Source organism: Pteropus vampyrus, unplaced genomic scaffold, assembly GCF_000151845.1.
Source record: "Pteropus vampyrus isolate Shadow unplaced genomic scaffold, Pvam_2.0 Scaffold47, whole genome shotgun sequence".
Taxonomy (NCBI): Eukaryota; Metazoa; Chordata; class Mammalia; order Chiroptera; family Pteropodidae; genus Pteropus; species Pteropus vampyrus.
In genome coordinates, this window is record NW_011888828.1 from 7,335,169 (window position 1) to 7,349,293 (window position 14,125).

At 41.0% G+C, this 14,125-nt stretch overlaps 1 protein-coding gene across 1 annotated transcript in view; it reads left to right on the forward strand.

Annotated features, from left to right (window-relative positions):
- Window positions 1-14,125, forward strand: part of ZNF827 (zinc finger protein 827) — a 120,205-nt gene that overhangs the window by 31,547 nt on the left and 74,533 nt on the right.

Consider the following 14,125-nt stretch of genomic DNA (forward strand, 5'->3'; position numbering starts at 1 on the left):
ATAAGAAACCTAAAGTTCCTACCACATGGCCCTTTAAAGTGGAGCAAGATGCCTATGAAAGCGACAAGTGGTGGGAGAGGATGCTTGTCTTCCTTCTTGGTCTTTCCTGTTAGCTTAGTGGGTGAAGACGTGGTATGATGTAGCCCAGCCACAGACTCCATCCCATAATAGGCCAGTGAGCTCTGCCCTGACCACATACTCCACACCAGCCCACCATGCTAAAAATGGAAAAAGGACATAAGTGGAAAAACTGGTGAAATCTGAAGAAAACCCGGAGTTTAGATCATAGTAATGTGAATTTCTTCGTTCTGACGAATGCATCGTGGTTGTAGAAGATGTCGCCATCAGAGAACGCAGGGTGAAGGCGATGTGGGAACTGTTCAAACCATCGCTGCAACTGCTCTGCAAATCTAAAATTTTTCCAAAATAAAATTTTATTTTTTAAAAATGCTTATCGTGGTCTCAGAGATGACCTGGACTACAGACATGGACCCAAAAAACAAAGCCAAATACATGCCCCTGTTTACGGGTCAGTGGTGGCTTATAAGAAGACAAAGCGATATATTTCTCGTCTGAGCTTTTCTCTCTGGCAAATTCTCCATCCTCACTTTACACCCCACCTCAGGTTTTCACTTTGGATATTCCCTCTGACTCATGTTTGTATTCAATATTTTATGGCAGAATAACTGCCTGAAGGCATTATTCTATAATAGGATTAGGGAGGGAGAATACAAACAGGTCAGGGAGGCAGCAGCATCTACAGGAAGGAAGATGTAGAGGGAAACCAAGGAGAAAGTGCCCGAACACTTTGTAGAGGCAGCGCTGCCTAAAATAGGATAGGTCCGAAAGGTTCAGAAGCCCACACGCTCGTGGAGTGTTTTGTGTTTTTGTGCCCAGAGCTCAGTGATTTTGATTAGGTCATGGTCCCTCCTGCTGTTAACAATATGTGATTGTGCATCCATACTTCATTAAGGTGGGGGCAGCTAAGAGGGCGAGCGGCCTTTTATGTGTGTGTGTATATATATGTGTGTGTGTGTGTATATATGTATATAATCCCTTTCTTCTTTTGATAGCTGCAAATCAGAAGGAGCCCATGAATCTTAACTTTAAAGTGAAAGAGGAGCCTAAAGAAGAGGAGGCCCTCAGTGCCGCTTTGCCTCGGTCCAGCTATGTGTTTAGCCCAGAAACTGAAGTGCCAGCCCCAAGCATCTCTGAGGACACACTAAAGCCCCAGGAAGGGAAAGGGAATGTGCTAAGGCGGGATATGTCAGTCAAAGCAGCATCTGAACTTCTCATGAAACTATCAGGTACTTGATTTATTCTAAAATGTTCACGTTCTGATCATTTCACTTGCAAGCCAACTGGGCTGCTTCCTGCATGAGTTATAATTAGCCGAGCGGTGGCAATATCACATTATCGTGGTGAATTCAGGAATGATTGGATTACTTGACTTAAGTTCCTGTGTTGTGTGTGTGAATTTGTTTGCAGATGTTAGCTGTGTACCTGTCCTGTTAAACGCAGCCTTTTTTTCTGAATATGACTGCAAATTGTTGGAAAACTGCTGCTTTCTAAGATGATGCAGGTCATAATTTTAAATTGGTTCTAATGACATTCAAAGCACTTTTGCTCATTGATCAAAATATCTATTTTTTTCCTAATAGAAGACCTTGCGTTTTTTGCGTTTATACTTTCCATCCATTAAAAAACATTTTTCTTAATATAATTTGAAATTCATGTACTTTGGATTCTTTTCCATTCAGTCTCCTATCTGCCCTATCCCCTTTGGAACAGATAAACATTTAGTGTCTTTTAAATTCAAAGGTATGACTCTCAGAACATGGAAAGAAAGTTATATCAATAGTAACATTTACCAATTTGTATCCCATCCTTAGTTCACGACTGTTTAAAGGTAAGTTTTAGAAACTATATTCAAAATGTTAATGTGAATCAAAAGCTATTTTCAGCTTGTAATTTGCTGTGCTTAGAGGATGAAAGAGATCTCTGCCTGAAGGGGCTTTCTTCCCTGTGTAATTTCATAAGCGATTCAGACTGTTTTCGGTTGATTAGTAGGTTGGAAGGTAGGAAATTAATAGTGGGTAACTCAGAGTCATTATATCAGAACAGTTGAAATTCCTGTATTTGCCAGTTGGTGGGGTTAAGAATTCTTTGGTGTTAATTCAAAACACACTGGAACTTCAGGGGAACATGATTTGTTATGGATAAAGCATAATTCAATTATTATAGCCTATTGTAACCCATTTTCCTAAACTTTGCAATGATAGCACAGCTTCTCCTATGTAAATGGGAGGTCCGCCAACTCAACAACAAACAGTCCAGTGAAAAAATGGGGCAGAAGACCTGAATAGGTAGGTATTTCTCCAAAGAGGACATACAGATGGCCAACAGACATATGAAAAGGTGCTCAAGGTCACGAATCATCAGAGAAATGCAAATTAAAACCACAATGAGATTTTACCTCACACCTTTCAAAATCGCTATCATCAGTAAATCAAAAAACAAGCGTTGGCGAGGATGAAGAGAGAAGGGAACCTTTGTCCACTACTGGTGGGACTGCAAATTGGTATAGTCACTCTGGAAAACAGTTTGGAGGTTCCTTAAAAAATTAAAAATAGAACTGTCTTTTGACCCAGCAATTGTACTTTTGGGTACTTATCCAAAGAAAACCAAAACACTAGTTTGTAAAGATCTATGTACCCCTAAGTTCACGGCAGCGCTATTCACAGTAGCCAAGATACCAAAGCAACCTAATTGCCCATCAAGTAGATGATTGGATAAAGTTTACGGTTCATATATACAATGGAATATTACTCAGCCATAAAAAAACCGAAATCTTATTATTTGCAACAACGTGGATGGACCTAGAGGGTATTATGCTGAGTGAAATAAGTCAGAGAGAAAAAGATGAATACCATATGATTTTACTTTTATGTGGAATCTAAGGAACAAAAGAAACAAACAAACTAAACAAAAACAGACTCACAGATACAGAGAACAAACTGGTGATTACCAGAAGGGAGGGAGATGGGAGGACTGGGTGAAAAAGGTAAAGGGATGAAGAAGTATAAATGAATTACAAAACAGCCACAGGATGTAGCGTAGGGCATAGGGAATATCGTCAATATTATTGTAATGGCTGTGTGTAGACCCAGATGGGTGCCAGAGTAATCGGGGGGATCACTTCATAAATTATAATAAATGTCTAGCCATTGTACTGTATATCCGAAACTAATATAAAATCATTTTAAAAATAAATGGGAGGTCTGGCAAGATTGTGCTGATTGCTGAAAGCTTAAAAAAATGTTCAAGCCAACATCTTTTCATATAGCTGGACCCTCCTCCCTCTTGTGTCAAAAGGCCTCGGTGGTGTACAGTAATCTGTCTGTTGGTTTTTCAGTCAATTCATAAAGGCCACATAGCTCTCTGATTCTTTCCCATAAGATAGGCTTTTACATTACAGTGCCTTTAACTCCTGTCCGACAGTGATTTTTGTCCCCTCCTGATAGTAAGAATCTAGTATATAATATTTCCATTTCAGAGTTTGCTGTGCAGCCACTATTTAAGCAGAGAAAGCTGGGATGGCACCGAAAGATACTATGCAAACAGGAGGTTTCAGGAAAGATGATGTTCTTTCAGGAAAACATTTATCTTAATCCTTTTTGGATGATGCGATTTGAGACAATGAAGTAGGAAATCATTTCCTAGATAATGAGGTCCCTCAAATAGAATACGGCTATGCAGCCATGCACATTGGACGATATTTGTAGACAGCATGGCCTTTCTGTTTATGTTGAGTTTTATGGAGTCCTTGTGCTGCGGGCTTCAACAATAGCTGAACGGATGACACAATCATATTTCCGAAGGGTATCTGGCCTGTTTCGTGGTGGCGAGGTGAAAACTTGTTTAAAGACTAAGATAACTTTTTTTTTTCCTGTCTTGAAAAGATTCCCCAGCATTCTAGATGCAAGAGACCTAGGTCAAAAAAATATATATCACTCTCCAGATGCTTATGTCTAGTCAGGGGAAAATCCAGGGCAAAAGAGTTCGTTCAGTACGCGACTGGCCCTGGGAACTCTGTACTCCCACTCTCTAGCAGACTGGGGTCAGGTAAACTGAAGAAGTCTCCAAATCAGTCCTGAGAGTAGGCGTGTGACTTAAATACACATGTTTCTTCAGTCCTAAGCTGCAGGGTAAAGTGGACTCACCCTTTATTAGGGTTAAAGTGGACAGTGGAGTTCCTAATCACGGATAGATCAGTGTGTGCGCCTGGAAGAAGGAAGTTGTGAGGAAAACCTTCCTATGCTGTCTCTCCTTGAGGTCTAACGTTAGCGTTTTCGATGTTCGTGTCCTGAAAGACACTGAAGTGCAGGACTTGTCAGTGCCTTCAGACTCCCTTTTCCATGGTATTTCCTGTCCCTCTGTGGTCGAGAGTAGTGGTGTGTTTCCCAAGGCGTCTCTCCGTGCAGGTTAGGCAGGGTGCACCTCGCCTGACCCCCAAAGCCTCTGCGGGCATTCCTGTGAACGGGAGTCCCGGTTGCTTCCTGCCTCTACAATGTTTGTTTATAGTCGTCTGTCCTGCTGGGGGAAATCCTTCTGGTCAGGAAGAGTTGGGTGAGAAAAGAGTGTCCCATGCATTATCATACACTTTTTTTCCCCCTTCTTTCTGTTTGGACCCAAGAAATAGCCCAGTTGTAGAATAAAAGGATTTTTCATCTCTGTTACTTATTGCCTGGGGAATGGAAGCTGTGATCTACAGTAGTTTAGGCCCGTTCAGTCTTTTCAATGAATTAGTTGGAGGAAACCAGTCGATAATTTTGGCTGCTTCATTTCCAGTTTTAATTTATGTCAACTCCTTAACAATGGATGATGGGCACATGGCCCAGACAAATATCATATGAAACTTTCCTACGAGGAGAAACCTCTGTCAGTGTATTGTTTTCCAAATCGACATTAACGTTTTATGGGAAAAACACAGAAGAGTTAGAGACTAGACTAAATTTTTCATTAACTGTGTGTTTGGGAAAATCTGAGTTTTCTTCCTTCCTGTGGATCCAGTTCTATTTCCAGTTGTTAATTGGGAAGTCAAATGCCTGACAGCTGGGCCAAGTAAACCGATTTCCATAAAGAAAGCAACCCACTCTGAGGGAACCACTGGATTTCTGTGACTACCTGGTGCTATGTGACACGATGCGGCCAAAATAATCAGACTTTTCTGCTAAGCATAGAGTTGCCAAAGAAAATGTACGGAAGTCTTGATTTTAAGGAGGCCCAAATCATGAAGTTCAATACAGAGGATATATAACATTAAACAGGCTATTAAATTCTGGTTTTGCAATGTCTAGCGACATCACAAACTTAGGGAACAGATATGTTACCACAGATATGACTTAATGCTAAAAGTGACACAAGATTTTATCTGCCTTATCTCTATTGTGTTTTAAGAGAAGTAATTAGACTCAGAGATAAAGAAATGCATTCTTCTTTCCTTGGGGAGTCACATGTTTACATGGGAATGCATATATAATACACACCATTATATGCTTGAACCTAGAAGTAGAGCATAAGAATGCCATTTAAAAACGTGAATTGCACAAAAATAAGTAGCTGGAAAGCTGGAGCTATTCAGAAACATTATTGAAAAATTAAACATTTAAATTCATCTAACATAGTAAATAAAACTTCATATTTAGACCCCAATTTGAAACACATCTATTGGTGTTCTTATTTCTTTGCTCAAAAAAAGAAACCAAATGGATTTATATTCATTTCTAATCTGTATTCTTTTATCTCTGCCTAGTTTTGGAGAGAAGTATACATTATAACTGCCTCTTGTGGAGGAATCCAGGCAGGCCTCGATTTGATGTGCGTGGTGATGTAGGCTTCAGAGAATCACCCAAGTCAGCCAGGGCTTCGGCTGTGAGATATTCAGAAGCAGGTAAACTCGGGTAGGAAGACGTTTTAAGGTGAAGTTAATCTCTTGAGTGAACTGAAGCAGGGAGGAAAGGTACCTAAAAACTGACCTCATTAACAGTTTAAGTTAAGGCCCTTTTGCTTGTGAATAACAAATCTTCTTGAACCAGTTTAGACAAGAACAGGGAATTTAATAGAAGATAGAGGTTTGGGATCGACTTATAGAATGAACCCAAGGGCAGAGATGCAACAGGGCCTCAGTCCTCCACTGAAGCCAGAGATGGGAGAGCCGTGTGGGACCCGGGGGGGCTGTCACCCTCCACCTTGTCCCTGCTTCTCTGTGTGCATACAGATGGACTTTTCCTGTTACCTAGGTGGAAAATGGCCATTGCCATCTGCTTCTGAGTTCAAAAGAGCAGCTAGACAGAGATTTCTTAGTCCCAATTCCAGCTGATTGCCCGATTGGGACCCACCAGAGGGACACTTCTGTATCTAGGACAGTCATGTAGGATTGCTGGCAGGAGAAGAATCCCCAGAAATAGATCTTGGGTGGGTAAGAGTGAGGGTGATGTGAGACTAGGAAGAGAAACTAAATGCGCGAACCACAAACGCTGAGGAGCAGATGCGGTCATTGCTGTTATTTAGATACTAAATGTAAATGTGTTTGGCCTTTGGGTGATGCTTGCTCTTCCTCTCTGGTAGACTCCCAGAGAAGACCTGCCCTGCCGGGACTTTGCCTAGCCAGCCCCAGCAGAATCAGCATGTATTGGCGAGGGCAGGGAAGTATTAGAAAGACAAATTCCCAAACCCTCCTCTGGACCTAGCCGAAACCCTGAGATTTTTACAGGCCCTGCAAGGGATTCTGACACTAAGTTTTGAGAAGCACCGAGCTAAGCAAATGGTTAACTAAAGAAATAAGTTTTGTCCACCTGAAAAGAATGCCTTAGGTTGAAGCTGACAGAGAACAAAGCTCTATTAAATGCACATTTTACTTTTTAAAAAGAACCATCTCTCTTCGGCGGAGATTCTTTTTTTATTTATTATGAAATAATGGTATCTGGGAACCGTTTTTATAAGGGCACATGTACCTAATAAATCAAGAATGTGTTGGTTATGAGCCTCAGATAGTACTACTATTTTCAATGTTCTTTGCTATTGAATTTCATGATTGTTCCTGGGCAATGCTGGCATCCTTTTAGGAGAAAAAAGCTTCCACAACCAGAACCCCAACAAATCAAAGACCATGTCAAGGATTCTTCTATTCAAAAGAATTCCTTGAGACAAATTAGAGATTCTAGCTACAAAATTTCTCAGGGGAGAAATTATTTAGTGTTTTATTCGGTATATCTCCCTTGGAAAATTGTAGTCTATCAAACTTTATTAGCAGTAGGATTTTAGTAATAATCTACAAGAGTGGAAAATAACTGTTTTCATTTTATATTGGTGTCATCTCACATTTGCCTCCTTCAAACTTATAAGTTATCCAATTAAGTGGAGAGAACATGGGGGCCCTTGTTGTATCATTCCTTGTGATTCTATTGACTTACGTGTGGGTGAGCATAGAGCTCACTTCTAAACTGAACAGGTAGACATGTTAGCAAAGCTCTGTCCATGAGTTAAAGAGTAATTTAGAAGTATCAGTAGAAAAATATTTAGTTTATTTATTTTATTAATATGTCTATTTTTTACATTGTCATGTACAGTACTGAAGACGTTGAGAGCAGAAAACTGTCAAAATGGCATAGTCTAAATCAGTCCAAAATTGAAAAATACTTTTTTTCCACATCAACTTCTTTTGAGCACTTGGAGAAATGTATTAAACCCAGTACTCTACTTTTCTAAAAATTTATGTATTTTAGATTGTTATGCTTTAGAGAGGACATCTACATTGATTTTTTAAAACATCTTTATTAAGATATAATTTACATACCATATAATTTATCCATTTAAAGTGTACAACTCTGGTTTTTTGTATATTTAGAGTTGTGCCTCCATTGCCACGTCTAATGACGGAACATTTTCATCATCCCAGAATCAAACTATACCCGTTAGCAGTCCCTCCTTATCCCCTCAGCTCTACCTCCAGCCCTAGATAACTATTTATTATCTGTTTCAGTAACTTGTCCTGTTTGCACATTTCATGTGAATGAAATCATACAATATGTGCTTTTTTGTAACTAGCTCATTTCACTTAATACAGTGTTTTCAAGATTCATCTATATTGTTACATGTATCAGTACTTTATTCCTTTTTACGGCTGGATAATATTCCATTGGCTATTAGTAGAATGGATATAACAACAATATAATATTAATTTTATGCGTGGTATGAAATGGATCCAGCACATTTTGAGGAACTGCTACGCTGTTTCCCAAAGCAGCTGTACCATTTTACTTCCCTACCAACAATGTATGAGTTCTAATTTTTTCTTATTCTTGCCAAAATTCATTACTGTCTCTTTTTTATTATAGCCATCATACTAGGTGTGAACTAGTATTTCACGATGGTTCTGATTTGCATTTCTCTGATGACTAATGATGTGCATGTTTTCATGTGCTTATTGACCATTTGTATATCTTCTCTGGAAATGGGTCTATTCAAGTGCTTTTCTAATTGAGTTATTTATCTTTCTATTTTTGAGCTGTAGACATTCCTTATATGTTTCAGATATAAGTCCCTCCTCAGTATATGATTTTCAAACATTTCCTCCCATTCTGCTGATTATCTTTTCACTTGCTTGATGGTATTATTTGCAGCACAAAAGGTTTTAATTTTGATGTAGTCCAATTTATGTCTTTTCTTTTGTTGTTTGTGATAATTGTAGAATTATCGTATTTTCCATTATTCAAAAAATTATGTAAAATGCAGACTTAATATTAAAATGAAAACCTCTCTTTACTTATATTAGCACAGTATTTAATTTCAGTTATGAAATTGCAGTAATTTGGAGGACTCGTTCTGAGAGCGGAATCATCATATTATGAAACCTAATTTATTGAATAAATACTGTCACAGTGGCATTGACCCCTCTGATTTCTGTATTTACTATAGCATTCTGTACTTCAGCTGATGGCAAAGAATATTAGTATGTCAATAATTTAAAATGACTTATAATGAATGTGACCAACAATGACCTTACAACTAATTGGCCAGATGACTTTCCTTATTGCCATATATATCCTAAGCAACTCTCAGGATATATGGGAAAGTTAAATCTAAGTAAGGTATTAGACTCTTTTTTTTAGCACTTGAAAACTCAGTGAGACTCGAAGATATTTGGAGTGCGAAAACTGTATCTTATACAAACAGGGAATAGATCACCTTAATAAGATGAAAATGTGACATGTTTATAGACCCAGAGAGTTCTGGAAGGTCTAGATCTCGTTAAGCTCAGAGGATAGGCAGCGGTGTTATTTACCTGACTGTTTAGGCAGAATGGAATCTGAAATAGCCGCACACGGCCCCGGAAGGGCCACCCTTCTCCCAGCAAGAAGAGGGGACCCGCCTCTAACAGCCTCTCCCATGTAATTGGCATTACCCCCTGTTTACTTTGTACCCCCACACGCAGCTTCCTAATCCTCGAGCCCACACACCTGAATGGCAGCTGCTGTTTTCCCCACTTCACGCGGGAGCCCTCCCAGCTCCCACCCCCGGGGCCAGTGCCCCTGCGCCCCGTTTTGCCCTCAGAGCCCTCACCCCACTGCCACTCTTGGCTTTCTCGACCGGACTTTCTCCACCTCCCACCCTGAGGTGGGGGCCTCCGAAAGGCCGGACGCAGAGGGCTCTTGTTTTATTATCTTCTCCCTGTTGCATAGCTGCACAAGTTAATGGAGCCGTGGAGATTTGTGTTGGCTTGTGCTCCCAGAAACCAGGCAAGAACTCTGCAAGGAATTTCGTGTGCCCCAACATCGTTCGAGATTCCTTTTCTGTTTGGCTGGACCTGAGGTGGGAGGGATTTGGTGACGGCTGTCAGGTTGAGGGTAGGACTGTGGGGCAGGGGGTGCAGGGTGAGGCCGAGGAGCTTCCACATCCTCCTTCACAATGCTGAGCAAGAGAATTAAGAACGGCCCTTAGGAAATGTGTTTGCAGGTGGGGACAGTACGCCCTCCTCCTATATTCCTGTGTCATTTTCTGTTTTCTGGTGTAAATGACTAGAGGTTCTCCACCACACGGATCATGGCACAAACGGAGGAGCCATCCGTAAATACTATTTGATGGCGACATCTCTAAGAAATTTATTTTCTAGAGGGATCCAATTTCAGTGTGGATGCAAATATTTGAGTAACCAGTCAAACATTCTGTTCCTTTTTTCACTCAAAAGATAAATTTCCCTGCCAGACAGAGGCCATGCACCTTATCCACGCATTCGAATTGTCTACACCATTCTAGCTTTTTATGGTTCCTCCCCCCAGACTTTTTGGCTATAATACTACCACAGTATTATACTACCACAGTATATGGGCTTGTGAGGGAGAGCACAGCCATTCTTGTTCTCAAGAGATCTAAAACGTTCTCATTCCACGATGGTTTTTCTTCTCCTAGCCATATTGACCTTTCACCTTTAATGTATTCACGTCAAAGAAGGGGAACGTTTGCATGTGTAATTAAACCCCATGGATTCTGTGCCCTCTGGGTGCAGGCTGGTGTCACAAACCAATCTCTGGAGAAGGGAGTCGTCTCCCCACTGCCAGGGGGCCTGTTGGCCGTGCCACGTCCCACCCAGAGTGTGTGGCTGCTGGACAGTGTGCCCAGCCTGAGGGCGGTAGGGCCGTTTCCGCTGGGCTGAGCAGGGGGAGCGTCCGTATCAGTCCAAGAATGGAACACTTTCATGAAGAGAACTGTTTCTCCCTTATGGCTTCTGTTATTCTTATAGGACGACAAAGGTTTGAGAAGTATTTTCTCTTTACCGCAGCGTGAAGACCTGTGGCATTCTTTGTGGAGGGTTCTTGGTCTGTCTTCCTAATAATTCTTCTCTTTACTCCATCCATATATATTTTCCCCACATTTAAGCCACCTTGAGTTTGTGCTGGGAGTTGATTTACTTCTTATTTTCTAAATATGGGGTAGCAGCTGGAATCGGGCACTTCTCCTGGCTCCCCACGGCTTGCTGTATGCTCGTATCATTGATCTCCACAGCTGGAACAGTGGGGGAGGCGATAGAAATACATGTGATCCGCCACGTTTTATCTTAGTTCTAAAATCGGCTGGTGAGGGTTCCTCACTTCCTAGTACTACCATCATTACCCCATAAACACGTAAACGTATGCATACAGTTCCCCGTCGTCGCTAACAGACATCCTACCATCTTGGAGTCGGGACGTTCGTGGGGACAGCCTTACTGGAGGCGTCCTGTGGTCCATGCACGTGTTGCCAAATGTACACATAACAGACCCCGGGGTCAAGAGGGACAGAGGCCCGCAGCAGAGCCGAAGGATCAGTGAGAACGAACGGAGAAATTGCGCCGATTCGGGGGGACTTATTCTGAGAGAGGAATCGTCATGCCTTGCTCTGTGTGTTTGAATATTGGGTAAGAACCTTCTCTTGGAATTCATCAATGCTTATTTCGTCAGCATACCGGGTAACATGTGGATAATACTTATTTTCCATCTGCGCTTTTTCAAAAGAGCTGTAAGGAATAAAGAAGAAAACTAGGGAACTAGGAGAATAATTCGGTCAAGGCAGATGGTTTCCCCTTTCAATTGCTTGTGCTAAAACCTTTTGCACCCTATTTATCCCATCCAAATACTGGTGAAAATATTTTCTCCTAAAATGTCCACATTAGGAACTCTTCCTCTCTGACTGTCGGCTTCTTTGGAGACTCACAGAGCTAAAGCATTCACCTTGCGTGCGACAGCGAGCGTTCGGGTGCTATGGCCTGGTTCTCAGTTGAGGGGTGACCTCCTCCTATTTTCTTGTTCTTTACCACCTACTCCAGAGAGGACACAGGAACGGAGAGAGGAAGGGAAATTAAAATGAGTCACTTACTCTACTTGTAAGTAGCTTTGATGTAAAAAAAAAAAAAAAAAATTGGACAAGAAAGTTGAAGCACAGCCAAAATACATTGTAAGGATATTCATGTACTCTGTGTCTCCAAGAACCATGGGGTAAAATTAAGAGCCTAGGAGGATCATTTTCCACCATTACATGGCCCCGCCCTCAGTCCAAGGACTCCCACAGGCTTGGTATCAGGGACGGCCCCTATCAAAGGCTAAGGCTCATTTATCATTGGCTATTAGGAGCTTTGATTTTTGGCAAAGTATGTAAAGATTTCTGGGGGTCTAAATGAATCCTATACTTTAACTTTTCTCTACTTCTCATTCTATCTTTTCATTCATTTTCTGCGGTCTTCCCCATGGCCTTTTTTTTTTTTTTTCATTTATGCATTCATTCAACAAATATTTATCGAGTTCCTGTTATTTTTCAAGCCCCATCCTGGGCACTAGGGACACAGAGGTGGACAAGACAGTGCCCTCGGCCTCCGCCGTGTGGAGCCTCCATTCTCTTCCCATCCCGTCTCTCACTCGGCTTAGTGCCGGGTTCTGGTTTCTCTTGTTGTGTGATGCTCTGCTCCCTGCGCCATGCCTACCAGCCCTTCCCAGCCTGCTGGAAACGTTGACCAATGGCGAAAAAGTCGTCATGGCTTCCAGACAGAGATATGTACTCTAGTGACATGATTCAGTAATATTTAGCACCACCTAAGAGAAGCATTTTAAACTTGTCTGCATATAGTAAAGCCCCTTTACCATCTGTTCATGTAAAATGCTTAAAAGTTTAGTATAACTCTCAGTAATTGAAATAGAGCTCTTTTCTCGTTCCTTCCCCTCTTCAGGCATTAAGGACTCTCTCATCTTTCTCCGCCTTCTTCGTGCATAAAGCAGTGGTCAACCCACTGCTTGACAGAGATGGACCTTGCTTTTTGGTAATTTTTTATGTCAGCAGGAATTCTACTGAATCGTTAAGGAATTCAGTTTAAAACCTATGTGTGCACATTCACCCTCCCCTAGCATTCAGGTTCATGGAAGGATATAGAAAGGTCTATTAATCACAACAGATGAGGTGGACAGGGCTTGGATTTATTAAATGGCAAATGATAATGATGTTAAATAGCTTTAAGGTTAGATCAAATACTTTAATTGACCCTATTCCTTTTCTTTTTTTCCTTTTCAATGTGAGACAAGAAAAGTATATTCTGGACATCAGATGAAAAATAGGTTAATTTTTTAAAAATGAGATCATTTGGAATGTTACCAAATGGCAGACATACAATTTAAATGCACCTTTTTAGCTAACTTCTAGTGAAATCATCAAATGAAAAGAAAACAAGATGATTGGGAGAGGTTTTACATTAACACTGGGACACTCAGAGTTCAACAGATAATGACTGAGCCACTCCACACATTGCTGGTTGGAGAAGCTGATCTTTCGGAGCCCCCGATATTCTTGATTGTCATATGAACAAAAGTGAAATGGAAAAATAAAGTGACCGGACAAAAGTGAAATGTGACAGACACATTCTGACTTGTGATCATCTTCCACGTGACCACTCTGAGAGACCTTCCTTGATATCATGTGAGCCTCCTAATGCTAGGCAGCATCTCACCCTGAATTAAGTCCAAAACTTGTGTTGTAACCTTGGGACCAACGTTGTGGCCAGTCTGAAAACATTAGCAAAAGCCCAGCTCTCGTGGACAAGGACCTGTTTATGACATTGCTTGCTGGTATAGGGGTTGCAAAGACTGATTTAAAAATTGACAGAAGAATAAAGCATCACGTACTTTGCTCTGATGGAAAATGACATGTTTCTTGGACCCCTGAAAGAGAACTTCCAGGTCTCAGTAATTCTTTATTGCCTTTCAAGTTTCAGTTCCATTTTTTAGGGCATACTTGTTCCTTGAAGATTCAGAACAATTAGTGAAATTGAACACCTGGGGCTGCTCATTGTGTGTTTTTAAAAACTTGATTCTAGGTTGACCCCCTGCTTACTTCTGTCTAATTGTGAATTCTAGTGTACCTAGCTAATTCTTCAGACATATGTTAATTCCCCTTTCTAAGTCCCCAGGTAGTACACTGATATAGAGGGGAAACATTAGTTAATTTATGGTTTTGGTGATGCAATTTAAAAGGTCAATTCTGATCAAATAATTATGAAGTTGTTTTGGGAATGAAAAATATGATGTGGTGTGGGTATGGGCGCGCG